At 29.8% G+C, this 22,902-nt stretch overlaps 1 long non-coding RNA gene across 1 annotated transcript in view; it reads left to right on the forward strand.

Annotated features, from left to right (window-relative positions):
• The window catches only part of LOC129966572 (uncharacterized), a 30,007-nt gene extending 16,365 nt beyond the window's left edge, over window positions 1-13,642 (forward strand). Inside the window, exon 2 of the long non-coding RNA XR_008784271.1 lies at window positions 13,378-13,642. This is a non-coding gene — a long non-coding RNA (uncharacterized LOC129966572). The remainder of the gene's footprint in view (window positions 1-13,377) is intronic.
• The last annotated feature ends 9,260 nt before the right edge of the window (window positions 13,643-22,902 follow it).

Genomic DNA, 22,902 nt, shown 5'->3' on the forward strand with positions numbered 1-22,902 from the left:
ACGCAGCATATGACGGGCTATTAATAACTGCGATATTTATACTTTAACGTGCATCAAACCGCCAATGCATATGTGCGAAGAGTTTGAAAAATGGAACCCTTTCTCCGAAATTTTACTTTCTAGCGAGGCTCGCTGTTTTCGTAGAATTTATTTCCACTCTAGGTGCAAAAACGAATATCTTTTAATTGCTTTTCTTTGAAAAATCTAATAAAACTACTCAGAAATGAATGTAAATAAATGACAGAAGGTATCAAAATGCAACAGTAAAAGGCAGCTGCAATTTTCACTTAAATTTAACGTAACGAAATGAGAAATATTTTTTTTAGCAGTTGAAACAAAACAAACCACTTAAAAACAAAGTAACTGTTAATCTGTCACTGAAGTGTTTTCTGTTGAAATTCTTTAATTTCTTAATAGAATTGTTACATTTAGTTTCATAATAGAATAGAATTAATTGTTCAAAAGTTACGCTATTTTTAAAATGTTTTGAAGTAGATGGGAATATATATTTTATGCATTATGAATTTCTGCCATTTTTTTTAATCTTTTGGATTGCATTTTAATAACCACGTAAAACTTTCCTCTTCGAAATTTTAAATTCACAATAATATTTACATTTTACTTGCAGGTTTTGATACGAAATCCAACGGGCTGAATTCCCCCTCTAATAATTTTTTTTTTCATTTATAAGGAATTTTGATAAAAAAGTAGACATAATTCTTGTTTTTCCAATTTTGGTAGCATCAAGTACATCGCCATTTTCAAAATAGTTCCTTATGCTTATTTACTGCTTGTAGTATTACATCACTGCGCAGAGTTAGGCGAGATATAATTAGATGTTAAATGACTGGTACATTAATTTTTGCCATGCGATTATGACTCAACCGCGATATTTAAATGCTTGTGTAATTTGATTATTTTTATTCACAGTCTCATACCACTTCCTTATAGTTATGCAACAAAGATTACAGCAACAAAAATGCTTGCTTAAATAAATACGGATGCATGATCCACTTGCAGGATTATGAAATAGACATTTCAAAATAAACTTCAATATCCTGTTTGTAAAAATAAATAAAAAATATTTTTAATGTGGTTATTTTAATCATAAAGTTAGTAAAGTATAAAAAATTTAACCTTCATTTAAAATATAAATGAATTAAGGTCAAAAAGCGAATCATTCTCATTCAGATAAAAATGCAGTTAATTCCATGTCATTAAAAATGTCAATATTGGTCAAATTCTCAAATTTCTTTTGACGAATAGAATACTTTCTCAGAGTTATGATGATCAGAGAGAATGATGTTGGTAATTTTTACACAGAGAAAAAATAAAGTTTTATCCGACAATGCACAGCTTTTCTAACTTTTCCCCTTCTCGTATACATAGTATAGGAAATTATAGTAATCGTCCAAAAATTCGAGCTCGAGATTTTGATGAATATCCACGTTTTAGTTCAAAAAACATATTTTGAGTTCATAAAAACATATTTGGGCTCAAAAAACATATTTTTGAAAAATGCCCGTCTGTCTGTCTGTCTGTGATAAAGGTAAATGAAAAACTTTGAGCTAGACGGTTGAAATTTGGTATACAGCCTTTACACCAAATTTACAGATTTCTATCAAATTTTGAATAAATTCTGTTCAGAAGAAGTTCGTCTGTACGGCTGTCCGAAGATAAGATAACACAATAATTATAAAACGAAGATAACTAGATAGGCAAGATTCGGTACACAGATTTAACATCTATATTGTAGACACTTGTCAAACTCTGAGTCAAATCCAACGACGGGTTGACTGTCTGTTGATTTGTATTTTCAGAAATATGTAATCGCGACAGTTCAAAAAATCAATGATTTAAATATATTAAATTTGGTATGGGATTTTGTGATTACAATTGCAGTTTAGTGTCAATTCGATTAAAAAAAACGCTTTAAAGCACAAATTCGACTTTTTGATACTATTAACGGCAGACCAAGAATTAATCTCCAAAAGTCTCTCAAAACAAGACATGATAAATTGTGTAAAAGTGCTAAATTCATGCCAAAAAATATTGTACGTCAAGGTCATGCAGGGTGTTCTCTGGTAAAACAAATTTATTAGAGAATATGCGGGAGAGTTATGGGGAAACTACTTCCACTGGTTCTATTACTACTTTTCGTTCCAAATAAATTGTCTCAACTTTATATTCCACCGAACAGTTTTAATAAAAATGTAATGAAAGCCCCAATACTCTTAATAAAGGCCTAAAATCTGAGAAACACGCAAAAAGAAAAACAATAATTTTAATTAAATGAAAAGAAATCAAATTTCAATGTAACATTTTACACGAACATAATTTTCTTAAGAATTTTTTGCTTATTGAACGTTGAAAAATCTGGCCCCTTTAAAGTTTTAACGATCCAGTTTAGGAAACACTATTGCAGTGCATTAGCACAATTAATTTAGCTAATAGATAGAAAATAATTCAAGCTCTCGTGATAAGGTCAAATGCGTTGCTCAGTCTAATATAATTCTCTACGCATCTTACAGATGGTGGAAAAGAAGACAGTGCATCACGGAACTATGTAAAACTCTATGTAACCAGATGTTAGATGCTATGTTTGTTCGTGGTTGCGATATCGCGTGAATTGATTTCATTTTTACTTTGTCGCTTACGAAGTAGTGAGAAAGTAAATCGTCAACAAATTTTAACGTGAGATTTTGGAAATTTCCATTTTTTATGTCTCATAAAGTGTGAAAAACACTTTTCTGGGTTTAAGCATATTGAAGAGATGTCTGCCGATCTATAAGCGAGATGACACGAAAACGCTTTGAGCTGGATTGATGAAAATTGGTGTATGGTCTTTACACTAAATCTCTAGATTTCTATCAAAATTTGATAGAAATCTATTGTCAGCCCGGCTGTAACACGATAATTATTAAACGAAGAGAGCTAAATGGATAAAATTTGGTACACAAATTTAACATCTTAACTGCAGACACCTATTATATTTATAAATGTAATGGAGTATAAGTACTTATCAAATATAACCAAACGAATGAAATATAAACAAATATAACCAAACCAAACTAATATAACCAAATGAAAATTAGGGGGCTTACTTTCTGTCGTTTGTACTGTCAAAAGTATGCAAATGCGGTAACTCAAAAACACAATGACTTAAAGTAGAGAGGAGGGAATTCCGCTCACCTAAGAGAGTTTTATAATAGTAAACTTAGTAGTGATTTTTCACAGAACAATTTTAGGACAACCATTAAATGTGGAGCGCAGTTCTTTATTTTTTTTTTTTTTTTTTTTTTCAAAATAACCAATTTTTTAAAAAGTATCTTTACGCATGATGAACCCTTGGGGCTGGTAATTCACGCATGTGGCTTTGAGCTGAAGTATTTTAAGTTAGAAGTAAAGACACTGTTTCCCCTGAACTCGAAACATCAATGCAGATATGGTTCCAATTTTATCTAAAATTCGCATATTTTACTGATATAAAGAACAATTATTAAAATAATAAACATTATTAAACGAATTCAAAGTAAAAAAAGTTAAAATTCTCATAACTTTCTCATCTGTAAAAATCTTTATGAGTTCTATCAAAGCAAACAGGGGAAACTGAACTCATTACCAGGTTTTCAAAGCTTAGCATTGAAAGCACAAATTTTGTGACGTAATTTATAGCTTCCAAAGATTCTAAGGAGCAGAACTATTTTGTCTTTATATATATATATATATATCCCAAAAATTTCAAAGGCTTTGACATTAATATTCGGTTTTTCTAAACTGTAAATTCGTTTTTCGAATAATTTGTATTTTTCAAAAATTGCTTGCAAACTTTTAGAGAAGTTTTCAACTTCTTTAAATCAACGACATGGTTTATGATTGTAGGTTTGGACTTTTTTAATGATATGGATTCCTTATGGAAAATTCCTTTTCAATATGCCTCATATAATTTTGAGGCACCTATAAAACTTATAAAATACCCATCAAAGGAAGAAATATTTTTTGAAAGATTAATACCACGCCCCAATTTCCATACTTGGCAAAATTACCCCACTTAGAGTTCAACAGATTTTATTTTGATTAAAAATGGATTCTTTATTTTAATGGAAAATCCGATCTGATAATATTTGAAGATGAAAATTATTTTTATTGCTTTGAAAAATAATTTTACCTAAAAAATTATAGACCCAAAAATGTTAGGAAAACTTCGATTTCTTTTAATAATGCTCTAATAAAAACAAGAAATTTGTGGTGAAAAAGCTTCTTCTAACATATATATTTCCCATCATCCATCTTGTAACATTTTTATGTATATAGATGATCAAAATCATTTTCTATGCAATTTACTATAGAAAACAAATGTGCGACGAATTGCCTGTTTTCTCCTAAATTTGGTACGTAATTTCGTGGTATAATTGCAGTTCTGTGTCAAATTTTTGCATCGATATCGGTTAGAAACATCGCGTCTAGAACATAAATTCTATTTTCGGGTGCCTATTGCTAAAAACAAAGGATTAATCGCCAAACAATTGGCAAGGATCATACAATAGATTCAATAAAAATACTAAATTCACACCAAATATCAATATTTCATAACTACTGTTCATCAATGGCATTCAAGACATTCGTGGCTTTACCCAACGTCCACACTTTTAATACCAGGGGATAAAACCTTTATTAGAGAATATGCGAGAAATCTTTTGAGAGACTGTTCCTGCAGGGTGCTGTTAGATAGTTATTTTTGGCAGTAAAGATGGAGAAGCAAAAAATAAAAGCCTTTCAGAAATATTTTTCAGCAATTCTAATACAAAAATCATAATGAAATAAAAAGTTAGATAAAAATGTTGCACTAGATTTCTGATGCAGTACATGTTCTTAATCTCGATGGAGCGAAACAATCCTAACACGATATTGAGGAGATTCGTAATAGTTTTCTAACCACAAAAAGACGTGTACTAGCGATCTTTGACCTCGATTGGCGCGTGCCAGGCACACGCAGATGTTTGAGGGGCATCTGCTGAACATCTGCCGTCGGATAACCTGAGGGCCATTCATCTTCGCCAAGATATAAGAGTTTTTATTCACTGAAAGGTAGTAGTTACTCAAAAGCAATCTCAAACGGCACTTTTGCCATCTATCGGGAAATATTTATATAAACCACAGTGCAATTACAGACGTATTATCTCTTATAACTTTTGTATATCTTTTATATTATTGTTTTATGCTTAAATAATTAATTGCTCTTTAAAATTGTAATTTACTCATTAAAAAAAGATAAATAATTTTTTCCCTTGTTAAAGATAACGAAAATGTCAGCTATTTAATCATATATAAAGAATTTATTTATGTAGATTATTATATTGTGTTTCACCAAGTTTAAAATTGCTGAAAAAACTAGTGAATTCAATTGTGATCATATAACAAAAGCATATCTGAGGCAGTATCTTACTCTCTGAACTCCCATGCCATACTATCGTGAGTATGTTTGCAATTCCCATAAGTTGTATGACAAAACTATGTTTAGCTACATTATCACGGACTGTTTGAGGAATCAACTGTATAATTGAAATTTGAAGGGACTACTTTTGTCACACAGAATTACAACGTACTCACTAAAGATTATTCTCAACGAAATCCATTGGAAAAATAGAAAACTTCGAATGAAAACACTGACATTAAATTTCTCTGATTGTTATTGCAGTTTTTTTTTTTTTTTTTAAATCTTTATTTATTTATTTTGCTGAAGTAGTGGCCAAAAATCTTAATGCAAATTTATTATATTTCCTCTTCTAAAAATGAATAAATACCCGATCAGACTAACAAATATTACACAAATATGTATGTTACTTATCTTCTATTTAGCTATAAAATCATGTAAATATTTATTTAAATTAGGATCATTTAAGCGCCATTTAAAGTAAGCGAAAATTAAAAATTCTATCATTTATAACTACATCAATTTTTTGACCAGCGACATATTTGTTCAGTTCCTAATTCTCAAATTATAATGATTATTTTTTAATTTAAACTACAAATCTCATTTGAAAAAAAAAAAACATTATCATAAGAAAAATGTATTTAAAAATATTACTTTTTTCCATTATCCCTCCATTGTCTTTTCTTGCAAATATCTATCGGAGCATCTAAATGCTTATCGAGTTGCCATAAAAGTCGCATAAAAACCAAAGTTAAAAATTAGAATAAACCCTTATCATTTTAAACTGCTCCCGATTTTTTTTTTTTTTTTCCTTTAGAGACTTCACCTGCATTATGATTCCACTTTTCCTTTTTTATACCATATCATGCCACCTCATAAATAGAGTGAAGCGTTTTGTTTATAGAACAATAGATGGAACCCTAAAACATTTTCCACGACACCGCTATCTGATTTATTTGGAGTCGCACGCTTTTTATGACCGCTCTAGAGCAAACATATTTACAGCAATAAAGGGTAGTAAAAAAAATGCCCTTCTGTTGTGCAGGTACGACGTGCGGCAGTAAAAAGATTTGCATGTCATGATCACGTGGCCTTTTAGGGGTCTCAGCAAACCGCAGCAGCCCGCAGTCTGATCGTTGTCATAGCTACCGAAGGTGAGGCTAAAACCCTTGCCTCTCCCTCAACAACCGATAATGCTGTTCTAAATGTTCTCTGCTAGATGGTTTCCACTCTTGCGTAAGGCGAATACATCTTAATGGTGGCATTATGCTGTTAGAGTATTAGAAAGGATAAAGGACTATAGAGACTTTGTATGAAATCAAAGCAATGATAGAGTTATGGATGGTTTGCAACTTATGCCAAGGTTCTCTCGAGGTTTAAAATCTTCTAATTTCTTGATGAAATACGGAAGGGAAATCAATAACCTGAAAACAATAGCCTTGATTTCAGAAACTCGATGATTAACATTTGAACAGTATGTCAAAAAAATGTTTCGCCAGTTCAGAAATATTTTGCGATTTCATTCTTGCAAAAAAAAAAAAAAAAAAAAAAAAAAAGCTGGAACGATAGAATGTAAATAAAAGAATTTACATTCTACAAATAGTTATTTGACACATTTTAGTGAAATATTTTAAGCTAAGAGGATTTTCTTAACTATTACCCTACAGATAAAGAGTTAAATATTTACATATAATTAATCGAAAAAGATATCTTTAAAATTCTTCTTGAATGCCATTAAATCTTAAAATACTTACATTTAGGAGGCTTGATATAAACTTAAAATAATTTGAATATGTCATCCATTTGCAAAATTAACTATAATAATTTTTGTCACTCAGATTTCAATAGCAGAAAAAAAAATTTACTTTGCGAATTTTATTTTATAATTATATTGCGAACAAAATGGCCCTGTCTTCTAGTGAAATTAGTTTTATCTTCCAACGAATACAACATGTAAAGAATATTGTTCTATCGTTTAAAAAGGATAATTTCGATGCTTATAACAAAGAATAAATAAGTATAAGATTCGGAATGAAATGAAAGAATGGAATATGGAATGGCGGAAACACCTCTGTGAAATGCTGCCTCAAATACGAAATAACAAAGAATTCGGACATCGAATGTTTGTGAGAACTTTCAAAATTGGATTCATTATGATAATCCTAAAAAAACCAAAGACGTGTGTGTTTGCAGAAGAACCCAATTCTATTTTTGCCAGTGCAAAAAAAAAAAAAAAAAAAATGGTAGTAAATGTATGTTATATATATGGTTGGATCAAGAGAACAGAGTCACAAACTGCGATAACCGCAACAAATATTTAATGACGAACAATATAAACAAAAATCAATCAATTTGGATGAAACATTGATTAGCAGCCTTTGGCAGACAGTTTGTTCACTTAGATGATTTACTATTCTGGGCTGTTGAATATTAATGTGGAATGCATATTTAAAAAAAGAATTTCACCTTATTATTTGCTAGGAAGAAAATCATGAATTTAATTGAGAAAATCAAAACAAATAATAACTTAATAAGCCTATATACTACAAAATAAAAGCTGAAGTGAAAATTCCACTTCGGAATGAATGTCCAAGAAAGCACTTTATTAATCTTAATTATGACAAAATTGGCAAAAGCGCGCAACTGAACGTTTTGATGGATGAGTTTGAATTTCATAACATTAAAAATTGTTACAAACTGTATATTACATTAAAAAATTATTAAAGGGAACATTGTACAGTAATGAAATATATATAATTAGAAACGTAATTTTTCTACTTTTAAGATAATATAAAGAACATTTTTGTAAGGTAATAGCTTTGAAAGATATGGACATCAATTTCCATAAGTAAGGCATTGCAATTATCCTCTAGCAATAATTAAACCTATTTTCTCGAAAGATTTATTTGACACCAATTTCTTGATTTCTTTTCCACTTTCGTTCCTCTAAATGAATTTTTACGGGCCTTATTTAAAGCATTTCCAATATTATATTTCAGCTTCATTAATCAGCAAAGCGTTGAGTGCAAATGTAAAATGTTCATCAAAGTAATCAGAAAGGTTCGAATGTTTACGTTTGACCGTTGCCATTCGTCAATATGTAATAAGAACGATTTTTGTGTCACATACATCAGCATTTTATGTATAGAGAGTTTCAGAATATCATTTTAAAATCATATGTGATATAATTGTCCATTCAAATAAGCAATGATAATGAATGTAATTCCTCCTAATTAATTACATTCTAATAAAATAGTTGACAAAAGTTCTTCGTTTGTAACTTTTTAATGATACAAAACAAAATATGTTCTATAAATTGTTACATCATTTTCATAAATAGAATTTTATCTTTAAATCATAGAATTTTAACTGATAAGTGTAGTAGGCTTTAGATTTTTAAAAAGTCAGCAGAATGCATGAATGAACTCAAATTTGTAGTATTTATAAATGATAGTATAAAATTTAATACTTTGGTCAATTATTTTTCAAGTCGATTTGATATTTCTTTGCACATCCGTGAACATTGTCAGTGTGGAAATCAATGAACCATGAAACAAAAATATATTCTATTAAAGCACATAAAAAATAAATTATTTATTCTGCATCTGAATAGGCTGTACATTACTGAATAGTGATTGTTTTAACCTACATTACTTTTGACTGAAAAGCCAATACTGAATTGTTAGCCTAATGTTCTTTTGCATTAGAAAGCATATCATTTTCTACTTTTATAGATTCCCTGCGCAATTGCTATGTAACGGTGGTCAATTACTAAAGCGAATGCAACGAGTTCAGAGATACTGACCAAATCCTGTGCAGCCTACATTAAGATAATTACTTTCTAATGGCCCCATAGTAATGGCTTTTAAATGAAAATACCTTGTGAGCGTGCTGAGTCCCGTTGAGAGATTAACATTATCTCCGAAATCAACATAAATTCGTTTGGCTTTTAGATTCATTTGACTTTTAAGACAGATATTATACACGCGCAGATGATTTTTTTCTTGTAGGCTACTAAAAGAAAATAGTTTATACATATGATATTGAAATTATTAGTCATTTTTAATTCTGTATTAAATCAATATGACTAAAAAATATTTAATAAAAAAAAAAGCTGTGGCCTGGAATAAGCATCCAAATGTGTCTTTTTTAACTTTATAATAATAAAAATAATTAATAGTTTTTATGTTTGAAATGTTTAAGACCAGAGGTAGGCGGATTTTCCCAGGGTAAGGGCTAGTTCTAATTTTTTCTAGGTGTTACGGTCCATCCAGTGGCGTAGGTGAAGTGAGCTAAAAAAACAGGTCTAAGATATTACTTAATAATAAATACGTAATATGAACTTATCTACATAACTATAAACATAATGATAGCAAGATACAAACATAATAATAATAGCCGTCGGTGTTTCATAAATGTTTTTCTTTTAATATGCGAGTCTTAGGACTAAAGGTTATTTCATTAAAAAAATAAATATAAAATTTTTAATTAAAAAAATATTTATGTGTAAAATATTATAAAGCTCTAAACCCTTTTTACATCTGTAACATTTACATCTAATTGAAATAAAGACATAATTGCGTCAAATATTTTTTTTTTAATTTTATAGCTTCACGAAAATTAATAGACAGTAACAAATGAAGCAAAACCATCCGTCCACATTTACGACTCTTTCATGTAGATGGAAATTATGATAACTTCTTCTATCCTTCAAGGAATATCTAAGTGAGCCCGACCCCCAAGAAAACAGACCAAATTATTTGATTTTCAAGTAAACAGTATCAAATTACATCAAATTAACGAATCGAATTATTTTAAATGAATATCTAAAAGCAAATGAAGTAGCAAAGTAATATTTGAACGCATATTCAAATAAAAGTTGGCAAGAAGAATTATTCTTCTATTCATTTAATTGATTTCCATTCTTCTTTAAATTACTTAAAAAATTCTTTAAATTCTTTAAATTACTTCATTAATACTTTTTTCTGATTTTTTTTTTTTTTTTTTTTTTTTTTTTTAATGAACAAATGCCTGAGAAATCTTTTGCGTTTGACTAGTAACCTGATTCGGAAAGTGTACTTATCATTAAAGCTTAGAAAGTCTACTTTCGTTCACCTTCAAATATAGAACAGTTACAAAAAGCAGTTAAATGCAATAAAGAGGCTTTTAACGAATTTCGAATCACTAATATAACTCTGAAGCCATCTTCATATCAAACTTTTATCAGTTAAGAATCATTTGAAGGTAATATTCATCTCTAATTCTTACGCAAGTATCTGCAAGTTTCACCTAACTGATTTCTGCGAATATTTTTAATCAATTCATTGTATAACATAGGTTTCACAATTACCTATAGTTAGAGCCCCTCATTTAAACAAGAATCCCTGAGTGAGACCGAAACAGACATAGTGTTAGATGATCCGGAACTGGCAACTAAACTAAAATTCATTTCCCAAACCACAGACCCCGCGCTTAGTTTGCATCAGAACCATCGATCAAATATGTTTGGCCGGAACTACACAATTTCCGTCCGATTCCTCCCAGCCCGCAATATCCTGAACTCCGCCTCCCACCATTTCAACACCCCCTTCGCGTCAAAAAATCCCTCGCTGGACAAATACTTTTGATTGATCGATGGATATTGGGCGCATGCCCAGAGCGCGATGTCGGCTACCCTCAATTGCTAGCAAAGAGAGAGAGTATAAATTGCACAATAACAGGAAACTGGCCTTGAGAATATTGCGCGAAATTGTGAAAGTGGGCTTTAGATGTGAAACAGAAATTTGAAAATGAATTTATGAGGAAGATATTTAAAGGAGTTTGGACCACTAGCACGGATCATTTTTGAATGCTAATTCGTTAGTTAGCTTACTTCGTCTAACTTTCTTTTTTATTTTTAACATTTACTCTTAATTATACTACAGAGATTAAAAAAAAATGCATTTTATATACCGTCACAATGAACGTGTGTATAAATCCAGCAGCTAAAACAATGAACAGTATTATCATAAAATATACTTACAACTATTTTTTAAATTTAAGTGAGAAATGTATATAAATAGAATTGATATCACTGAAATTTTATAGTTATTTAAAATGAGAAAGAAGAAAGAAACGGTAAAATTGTTTCCAAAAGCAGATATAGATTTTATTGGCATTTAAAACATAGATCTATGAAATACAGTAAATTATTATAGTACTTCCTTTGAAAGACAGCTCGAAAATTATTTATTATCCAGTCTTTGTTCAAAATTAAGATAAAAAATATTCTTTTAAAATAAATATTCTTTTTTTCCTGAAAAATATTTTTTTTTTCCTGATATAAATCTATGTTTTAAAGAAAATACCGTATCCCTTTACTTTATCATTATGCTTATACGATTAAAATAAATCTATGCAAGATTAACATAATTTACATAATTTCATTTAATCTATGTAAATATTTCAAATATATTTACAATATTTTAAATATTAATTTTTTTAAATAATTGAATAGACATGGCAATTACAGCATTTTTATTGCAATAATTCATCTGAGTTGTCATATATATAAAACTTTAACACACCTGGCACAGAGATCGCTCTTATTACTTATTGTCGAATGGCAACAGTCAATTGTAAACAAACCATCGTACGAATTTCAGACTGCTTCGTTTTTTAAAGTAGCATTGATTCAATGCTCTCTTTGATAATTAATGAAGTAGCAAAATATCACTAGAAATGTTCTCGAAAGTGTTCCGCTGCATCACCAAAAGTCCATTCAGTCAGAGAAAAGAAGATAAAAAAGAAATCAAGAAATAGGCTTCAAACAGAAGGTTTAATCGAGTGCAAAAAATAGGTTTAACTGTTTCCAGATGGGTAATCAATATGATTCCCCTCCCCCTCCTACCAATCATCAGGGGTGGTTTTGTAAGTATTAAAGGTACCCTCCCCCATGGTGTTAGTTTTTCGCCCTTATCATATTTCATTTTCAAATGTGAAGCAATACTCAAATATTTTATTTCCAGGGTGCTTCTTAAGCCCGCAGAGCCGGGAAAGAATACGAATGAATTAAAAAGATGTTATTAACTTAATTATCAAATAAATTTCTAAAATATATAATTCAACAAGTAAAAAGTTCATATCTATTTCATTACGTTGACTTAGTTATTGCTGTTTTTATAAATACCAAGAATGTACTTAAACATAATTGTGTACAAAACAGGAAATTTGTACAATCTTGAGTCAGAATAAATAAATAAAAACATATGTATTTTTACAAAAATAGACAAAATCATTAATTGTTGATTAAGTTAAAAATGTGCTGAAAAGTGAAACTAAACAAGCCAGTTTATTAAAAGAGGAATTCCATAATGTACACTATCTAAGGTCGCTAAATGTGTAATTCCCCCGCTGACACCACTAGAGGTCCAAAATATTTTAATTAATTATAATCTATTTTTTAAAGATTTAAAAATTTGTTTTTTTAATCTGTAGTTTCAAGAATTAAGTCAAATGCAAATAGATTGTTGTAACATTTCCCGTTTCTCAGTACTGATATTTACAGCCAGCTCTGTCGTCGCTGTTAATTACGAGAGATAGCCAGATGGTGGATCTTTTCACCTTTGTGGTTTTGCATCTGTTCATTATCGACTACAGTGAAAGACCACATGTGGGAATTCCTAGTCCAAGAGATATTGAGGGTACCTTCAAACAGAAAGGGGTGTCCAAACATCTGGATGTTAAATGTTTCTCATTGTGAAAGGACTATGATAACTCCGTGTTCCAGAATAGTTAGTTATGAAAGGCGCAGCACTAAAAGGACCTTCTCACAACTTACTGGCGCCCCTGAGGGAGCATATTGCTGAACCCGGTTGGCCGAAAGAGAGCTCAAATGACCAATGTAAATTAAGAGGCGGATATTGTCGCCGAAATAAAGTGCGGATTTTTTTTTTTTTTTTTAGGGTGAGAAGAAGAAACGAATTGCAGACAGACTGTTGGACTACGCCCACGAGTTCGGAGTCTGAGAACTACCCCTGGAGTGGTCGTGTTGACTAACAACCTGTGGTGTTGTTTCTCCGTATTGATGGAGAACTGAGTTTCAAGATAAACCTTTGACTTCGACTGTTGTGTCTCCTACTACAGGTGTAAATATCTATTTATTTAACCAAGATAAGAACAAGTTGTACTTTTGTATATATAGGACTGTAAAATAAAGAATTGTCTGGAGATTCTGCTTCGTTATTTGATCAGTCTAGATCATGACATTACACTGTGAATTTTCTCTAGCAATTGTATTCCACTTCTCTTTATTTATAATCAACTTTTTTTCTCTTATTCAGTATAATGAAAGGGATATTCCGTTTACATGTGTCAAAAACACAGGATTTCCCTTCAAGTGAGAGTCGGAAACGCGAATGCGGTGCGGTCTGGTAAAAATTGGCATTTTGATGGATGGATAACATTATTTTCGTGACCAGAAAGGTCCGCACTGCTTTGTCGGACGACGGCCTTTTGTTTCCCGGCCGCACACAGAATAGGCCTACGGGCATCAATCATTCTTTTCGGATCGTGAATGCCGTATCTGATGGAAAATATCTGATTTATAGCAAAGCCATTCGATTCGTTTTTCAATTACGTGGTTGGTTATCATGTTTTCGGTAACATCAAATTTCTTTATCGATTCATTTCATTATGTTGTTTTGAAGAACTCCATTGCAGAATTTATCACTTTTACTAAAGTTGCCCGGGAAAGATTTGATTTTGGATCTTTTGCATGGATTTGGAAACTTTCCTAGAATTGTATCAGTTTGTGTATATAATAAAATAGTTTATATGATAATAATTGAGCCAGCCTGCGTGTTCTATTCTCGTTTTTCTTATTTTGTTATATAATACAGCATATTTGTATTTAGTTTTTCCGACAGTGAAGAGAACAGAATATGAATCTTATACCTTCCCTTTACACTTCTTTTCATTTTTAATTGAGTTCACAATTTATTACAAATTCATAATTTAGGTCTAAAGACCAAATACTAAATTTCATTTAATTAGCTTATGGAATAAAACATCTCTCTCCGTTATCGAGCTTGTTGGACTTCTCAACGCACACTCATAGGATGGATATTCGGTAATACTAAAAAGAGGGCATAAGAGATTCGAACCTCTAATCAGAAATATCGTAATATAATAAAGTTTTAGATTTGATTCCTCTTTCTTTATTTTATTTTTTAAATTAGCTATTAATCATATAGCAAAGATAACTTGCAAACACAACTAAAATGGCATTTAATATCGTCGTAACGAGCGTTTGTATGACTGCGGTTATTAAAACAAGGAAAAGTAATGTTGTAAAATATGCTTTAAAATATTGAATTAATTTAACAGAATTAGAAAAAGATTATTCAAAAACAAAACTTTTATCATTGAAAAAATGAATTGAAAAATTGTGCGATCACAGAAGAAAAATGTAAACAGTTTGATTGATTTTAAATTAAAAATTTTGAAAAACCTTTATTTGGCGCATACATACTAGCCAAGAAGTAATAATGCGCTGAATTTTGTAGTTGTAAGTCCAACTATCTGGCCTTTAAAGCGCTTTGAAAGACTTTTGATCCTTGCTAACCGCAAAACACATGATGCAATTTCAAAATAGTATGACAATATATAAATACTATCATGTTATAAACATAATGAATAATTGCACATGATAATATATCTAGACCTTAACAAGAAATGTTTTGAAGTTAAATTATTACTATATCTCTTCACAACCTTCAATCAATAACCTGTTTTTTTTTTCCTCATATTATATTGGATATACTAATTGAAAGCCCCTTTTCATTAAACTTCATTAAATACTTTTTAGCAGTATTAAGTAGTATGCAGAAAGGAATCTCTTTGTTGAAGGATAAAATCCTTAATCCTACAGTTAAATTTCTGTGCGAAAATTTATAGCTTGAGCATTCGAATTTCTTCGACTTACTCCTGTTTGAAACAAACATCCATCAAAACTGAATTTTATAAAAATCCCCCGTTTGGGTGTGAAACCATCCCTTCCCCCTCTTTTTTCCATCCATGCTCCCTAGAGAGTTTCATCATGATTCGTTTGATAGAACGCGAATAAATGCACAACAAAAGGCAGGGGGGAAGGGGTTGCCTAGAAATGGATAGAGCTCCCTTCATTTAAAACTCATTTGTCATTGACTGAAGTGGGTGTCAGGATCGCCCAAATTTATATTGATGATCTTTCCTACGAAAATGATCTGATGGAAGGGGAAAAAAGAATGAAATCAGAGACCTCGTTGACAATTTCTGATTGTCAGTGACCTTTATATACTTTCCAAGTTCCAAGAAATATAGAGGATCATTTTATTCTATGGGTTAATTCGGTTGTAGACTATGTGTGCTACTCATCCAAGGACGACAAATAACTTATTATATTAATTTTATTTTTTGAGCCAAAAAAAAATGCATGCTTTGAGTTTTAAAAAATGCATTTTATTATAACTAACCATCTTTGAAGACCAGATTGTTCGCCAAGACTATTGGCCTTTTGTGTTGTTAAACGATTAATATAAAATGCATTTTTTAAACTTCTCAGCTTGTTATTTCATACAACTGAAAAACATGAATTTAATTGAATCGATTTGCTACGAATTATTGAGGATGCAAATTAAAAACTGTATATACTACGAAATAAAAGCAGCAGTGAAAATTCCATTTCTATGTTCGAAGGAAGTAGGGTTTTTTTTATTATTATTATTTTAGTTTTAAAGTTAGCAAAAGTACGCGACTGAAATATTTTGATGAATGAATTTGAATCTCATGATAACTTTAAAGCATTGTAACAGATTGCGCATTAAATTAAATTAAAAAAAATATTAAAACTAAAGCGAAAAAATTTTACTGAAATGAAACTGATATAATTAGAAAGGTACTTTTTTTTAGTGTTAAGATAATACAAAAACTACTTTTATAAGATTATCAGTTTTGGAAAATATGGTCTTCAACTTCCATAGCCATTATACACTTAACTAAGATTAAGTCCCTTTTTTGCGCTCTATTAAATTTTGAGTAAAGTGTTGAAGTGCAGCTGAAAAAAACACGTTTAATAAGGCAAACTGAATGTTCATATTGCGATTTGCTGGCATTTGAATATCGCCATTCAACAACAAGTAATAAAAACGATTTCTCGCCACGTACATTAGTGTTTCATACATACAAATTTTAAATAAGTAGAAAGTAGAAATATGATTGGGTATTTAAAATTATTGATTATAAGATTGGGTATTATATGATTAATTAATGATCGAGTAATTTATGACTGTGCATTTAATTTAAGCAGTGCACGTCATTAGGTCCTTCTTTTCTTTATAAACTGGGGTATTTAGTTTCAGCACATTTTAAGCACGTTAATGTTCTAATTAACATGATAATCAATATGTCAAGGTTTTATTTTAGGTAATCTTTTATTTTAGCATCTTCATGACGATGCATTTTTTTTTTATCATAATTCAGGTCTGTACAGCATTTATGCAATACAATATCATTTAAGAATATACAATATCCCCATTTTCATATTTAACATCACCTAAGAAGACACTTGGAGTTTATAAAGTAATAATTAATTGAAAAGTGAATGCAGGAAGAAACGTGCCTAATTATATTTGATAATATTGTCTTAAAATTCTGTCATCTAATTGTTATTTTTCACAAATTTTTTTTATTTAGAAAATAAATTGGTAACAGTTCTTTCTTTTTTTTAGGTCAATTTGCCTGCAGCTCTTCTTAGCCCAACGGCTTTATATAACTATCTACTTGGAAATTCGTCATTGACTAAAAAACTGAATCTTTTCCAGTCAGAATTTACAGTGAAATTATTAATTCATATCAAGTTATATTCATGAAAAATAATTGTTTCGAAATTAATGATAATAAAATAACAGGATATTTGGAAGCATTATTACAATGACTATTTTAAGAATAATAAGAATAAATCCATTTAAGACACGAGCGAAACAATTTTGAAATGAAACGATTTATCGCATGGCAACACCAAATATCCGCCATTATTTTTTCAAAAGTTATTAATAAATATATAAAATTTGTAATATAATAATTACAGCCTCATTTATTGATCTTTATTCTGAAATTCATTTTTCTTACCCATAGGAAAAAAAGGAAAAGAAAGAAAAAATAAATAAAAAAATATGAATATAATTTTTTTCCCCCTGTCGTGCTTTGTGATTAGTCATTTTGCATCTACAGCAGTATTCTTATCAATAAACAATTGCCGACAAACAAAACCATCTGGAGAAATATATCACCCACGTTCACGTAAACAGGATATCCCGTGAAATTTACTGTAAATTAATAATTTGATTGCGAACCTATGAACAGTTGTTCCAGCAACTTGGCAGGAACCGTTCGCTTCAAGGAAACGATCAGCTAAATCACTTGACTTGAACATATTTAGCAGCGCACGCGCACAGCTAGACCAGATGTTCAGTTTTAAAAAGCCAGCTGTTGTGCAAATCGTGCATTAACTTCTGGCTGAGGGTTCATTCAATACTTGATGTGGGATCCCCACACAATGCCACCTCCCCCTATACGTTTCTACTAAAACGGGTTGAGGCAGGCTTAGGAATATACAAAACAGGAGTGAGATAATTTAATTTTATTGTGAATAAGGTGCCATAGTTCACTAACTGCACCAAGTGCGAAACACGCTTAGAGAAGCAGATGTGAGGGATAATGTTCATTATACGGATGATGAATTTTGTTTTATAAAAGATCCAATACTTGCCTCAGTTTTGCTTCAGTTTATTATTTGTATAAAAAAAAATGAGAATTACAATTTTTTTTATTACAAGTATAATATATTTAATTTTTTGAGAAATAGAAAATTTAAAAAATTGAAACATTTTCGATTCATTTGTAAAAGAAGTAGAAGTATTTCACTTTGAGATGGTCAACGAAGAAGTTTAAAATCGCGCGTTTTTATAAAATGATGATATTCAAATTTTCATAACTCACTCGGTTTTAGTCGCAATAGAATGGGTCTATTTTTTTTATTTATAATTTGTCAGAAGAATATTTTATTAAATATGACTCCTAAGACTAAGAACCTGTATAAAAATATTAAATTAGAAATTCATTAAAATATTTATCGATTCAAACTGCATAAAATAGTATTCTTTACTTCACTTAGACCATTTTTTTTTATTAGATATCTAAGCCTAACTGTTTAGCAATTAAGGGTTGGAATCCGATTATAAAACGGACATTCTGTATATACATATATATAAGCCATTTTGTTTTAAATACTGCAGAATTATTGGATTAATAATAGAAATATTTTAAAAAATCCCAGGAAAATTCAACAAATAGTTGCCAAACCAGTGACATTAAAGTACTATCTGGCACATAATAGTTGAACCTGCTATCATGTGCCACATAAAAAATAGTCAGAAATGGTAAAGCAGAACAAGGACTCAAAGAGATTTGGCAAAACACACACACACACTCTCTCTCTTTCTTTCTTTTTATTTATTTATTTATTTTTACATAGCTTTAATTTAATTTGTACCTGTGGGTAACACAGTTTGCATACGTAGTTGACCTTATTAATGAACGTAAATCACCCCCCTACAAAATATTTTTGCCCTAATGCAACATGCGCATGACATTAAATCACCTCCACTCCTACGCTTTACTGTTGGAATTAAATTCTCTCTTAAGGAGACTTTTTTCATTTTTTCTTCTAAATAGAATTATAAGACCATCAGAACCAAAAATATTGAAATTGGTTTTATCTGCAAATAAGATATTATACTCTACGCTTCTGGCTTATTTTCAATGATTCCAAGAAGAAAAGGTTAAAATTCCTTTTTCTTTTTTCTTTTTTTTTTTCCCCTTGATGAATGCCATGTAATTCAGCTAATCTAAGAACTACGTTGAATAGTTTCAAAGGAAAATGAAGTAGAAAACATTTTAATATACTCTGCAAAAATTTTTACAATATTGACGCACATATGGAGTTTTCATAAAAATTTTAATTATAAATCGTTATTACGAGGAGTTACTTATCTTGTTTCTGATTCAATTTTCTTCTTTAAAGTTTTTTTTGTCACATATAGCACTGCAAAATGGGGCACATTTATTAATTTAGCGATCATTTATTTATTAATTTTAAGCCGAATTGATTTATTATTATTACTATGATGAAAAATAATCACTTTTCGAATATTATTTGTTGTTTTCTTACAACTACGAGCTATTTTAAAATAAGAAATAGAATTTTTAGAAATAAGCGAGCAAGAATAAAAGCCAAACGATTTTTAAAATGCAACCAAAATACAAAAATTAAAAAAAAAAGTTCCAGATGACAATTTTAGTTGTATCCGACAGACGATAAATTATCCCAAAATATTTCGATATGCGAGCACTTTTGTGATTCTGAAGCGCTTTATTTCTCTGGCTCATTGCGCTTTTTTCTTTCATTAAAAAAACGAAATGAAATAAATTCGTTTTTTCTCCCCTAGAAATATGAAGGGGGAAAAAAATCACACGGAATATTGGACTTTATATTCGAATTCATTGCACTGGAATGAATACACTGAACTTCATATTCAAATTCAATTACTTTCTATTGTGGAATTTGCTCAATTTTAAAAGTGTATGAACACCTTTAAGAGTCAATGCAAGTACTAACTTTCTTAACTCTAGGTCAAACAGCCTGGTCAATAAAGCGCAAAATAAACAATTTTTATTATTTTAGAGATATTTATTTATGCTAGAGGGCTTAACTCCATTTTGTACCAATTTTTATAATGTTTATTGTTTGCTAATATGGCCTTAAAAAACTGTCAATTAATTATATCGTCATTTTTAATCGGTTTACTAAATGATGGTCACTTGCAACGCAGCAGGGGATAGAAAATATATATATAGTACAATCAATACATCCCAGAACTATTAAACCCCCCTCTTATTTCGAAAGATTTAACGCCCTATTACATGAGAAAGAAAAGAGCACGGGAGAACATCTCATATAACTGTCAAACCAAAAATAAATGGCTACCCCTGAAAGCTCTGCAAAGTACACCCGGCACATTGGTCGATAATAATGACCTCAGTAGTTCCACAAATGGGCTATTTTCGCTATTTTCTAGTCTAGTTTCGAGTCTATTTTCACATTTTCTTTTGTTGCATTATAAAACTAAAACACATATAATCCCAATATTTTTTTCTTTTCTTTTTCATGCTATAATATCGATCAGAATGCAAATTAAACAAAGAATGAAAAACAGAAAACGCCAGGTTGCCATTCCATATTTTAAAAAAATGTTATTATATTGTGATGCAAAATACGATTACATGTTATTGTTTCCTAAAGGAAAACATTTTATAATTGTCTGCGCTTTTATTTTGAAGAACTAATTTTATAAGTTTTCATTATTATAGTTTATCTACTTTTAAACGACTCAAGATGCGTATAACATTTGAACTATTTTGCATTTTATACAGTAATTATTTCAAAAGTTACTTAAATATTGTCTATCGTCTATAAGAAATATAATTTATTTTTTCCCAAGAAAGAAAATAATTAAATATTAAAAAAAATATCTGATGATACATCAGGATTACCGTTAATCTTAATCTTTAGTATTTTATATCCAAACATTTCACAATTATTTTACTTAAAAATATTCTTGCAAAACTTTGATTATTATCACTAAAAGGTAAAAATTGAAAGTAATAATAGTTCAAAAAGCAGCATGATAAACTGACGGATTGGATAATCTAAATCAAGATTTGTTTTTTATTTATATTTTTATTCATAAGATTTTTTTTTTAAAAAAAGCCAAGAATACAAAAATTGGCTGAAATAAGTTAAAGTGCGCCAAAATGAATTTTTTTGGCTATGAATTTGATTGCCAAGTTACGCACTTCCATCACTTTGATCATTTTAAATGTCCACTATAAAATGACATCTATGATTGAGGGGTTATCATCGAACTGAAAATGCTATTCTGCGAGCTATTATCTATCAACCAGTGCCAAACAGAATCAAGGAATCTTAATTTCCAGTTCTATATTTATTGTTTGAGAAATAGATATTTAGGAAAAGAAATACACATTTTCTTACATATACATTTTTCTGATCAAAGAAAACTTCCAGAAGAAAAATATTCAAGTTGCCCTTTCTTAGTCTGCTTCTTCAATAAACTACCAATTGAAAAGTCGCTGAAACTTCCACTCGCCAGCCATTATTTTACATTTTTTTTTTTATTATTTCTTGCACATGAAATGTTATATACGGAGTTGACGATTTAGACAAAAAAACATATCAGAAAGAAAAAAAAAATTAAATTATGATAAAAATTGCAAATTGAAAATAGGACGGAAAGAAATTAAAATTACATTACACAATAATCTAATCGCATTCTACATAAACGTGTAAAATATTAATTATTTTAAAATTAAAATTGTTATTCTTGCCTTTTATTTGTTTAATTTCCAGCAATAGATTACATTGTTATTCTGAAATGCAAATCATTTTCATTGTTTCATCAACTATATATTCGCGTGATTTTCTTACATTGTTAAATATTAAGGAAGAATGATTCTGTTTAATATACGAGTAGTGTACAAAACGAATAAAAAAGCCAGTTTACAACATCGCGAAATTTAGAAGATAAATGAACCAGATATTTGCGTTTTTAATAGTTCTATGATATCATGGGACAGTCTCTATTAGAAAGGTTCATGCACACAATAAACAGAACTTAAATAAAGTAAAAGAATTAAAATAAAACGACTTTAATGTTAAACAATTTGGCAAAATCATGGATATGAAATTAAATCTAAACTATTTATCTGAAAATAAATATCATCAATGTTCCTAGAGACTTAGCTGGTCGCCTGAGGTGATTAGTTAAAAATAATTTATTCTTTCCCAAACAGTTTATCTGTACATTGTTTACGTAATATTACCAAGTCATTCGAAAAAGGTTTCAGCCCATGGTATTTAAAAGCATTCTGTATTTTGTTATGCTATGATATCAAATCCATTTTCTGCTTAATGTATTTGGATTCCAAAAGTTAAATAGATGTTAAGTAGTGAACATGTGTAAGGTGAATAATTTCTCACACTAAATGCATTTGAATCTTTATTTTGCAATAATAATAATAAATAAATAAATAAATAAGAATAAAGAAGTAAGAGAAAAATTCGTAATTCTCTATGTAGGAAATAATATATTATAAAATTACTAAACCGAGTTCCAAACACAAAAAATAGTATTCGAATGAATCAGATTGAACTATGAGTATTAAGAAGCGCCTTAATTAATACTCTGCAACGTTTCACTTTAAATAAAGCTTGAAAAAATAATTACATTTTTGCAAATATGCTTCTGATGCAGATTCCATTAATTGACTAAATAAAGATGAAGAAAATTCCGAATAATGTTGCATCTCTC

Source organism: Argiope bruennichi, chromosome 4 (genome assembly GCF_947563725.1).
Source record: "Argiope bruennichi chromosome 4, qqArgBrue1.1, whole genome shotgun sequence".
In the NCBI taxonomy this organism is placed as follows: Eukaryota; Metazoa; Arthropoda; class Arachnida; order Araneae; family Araneidae; genus Argiope; species Argiope bruennichi.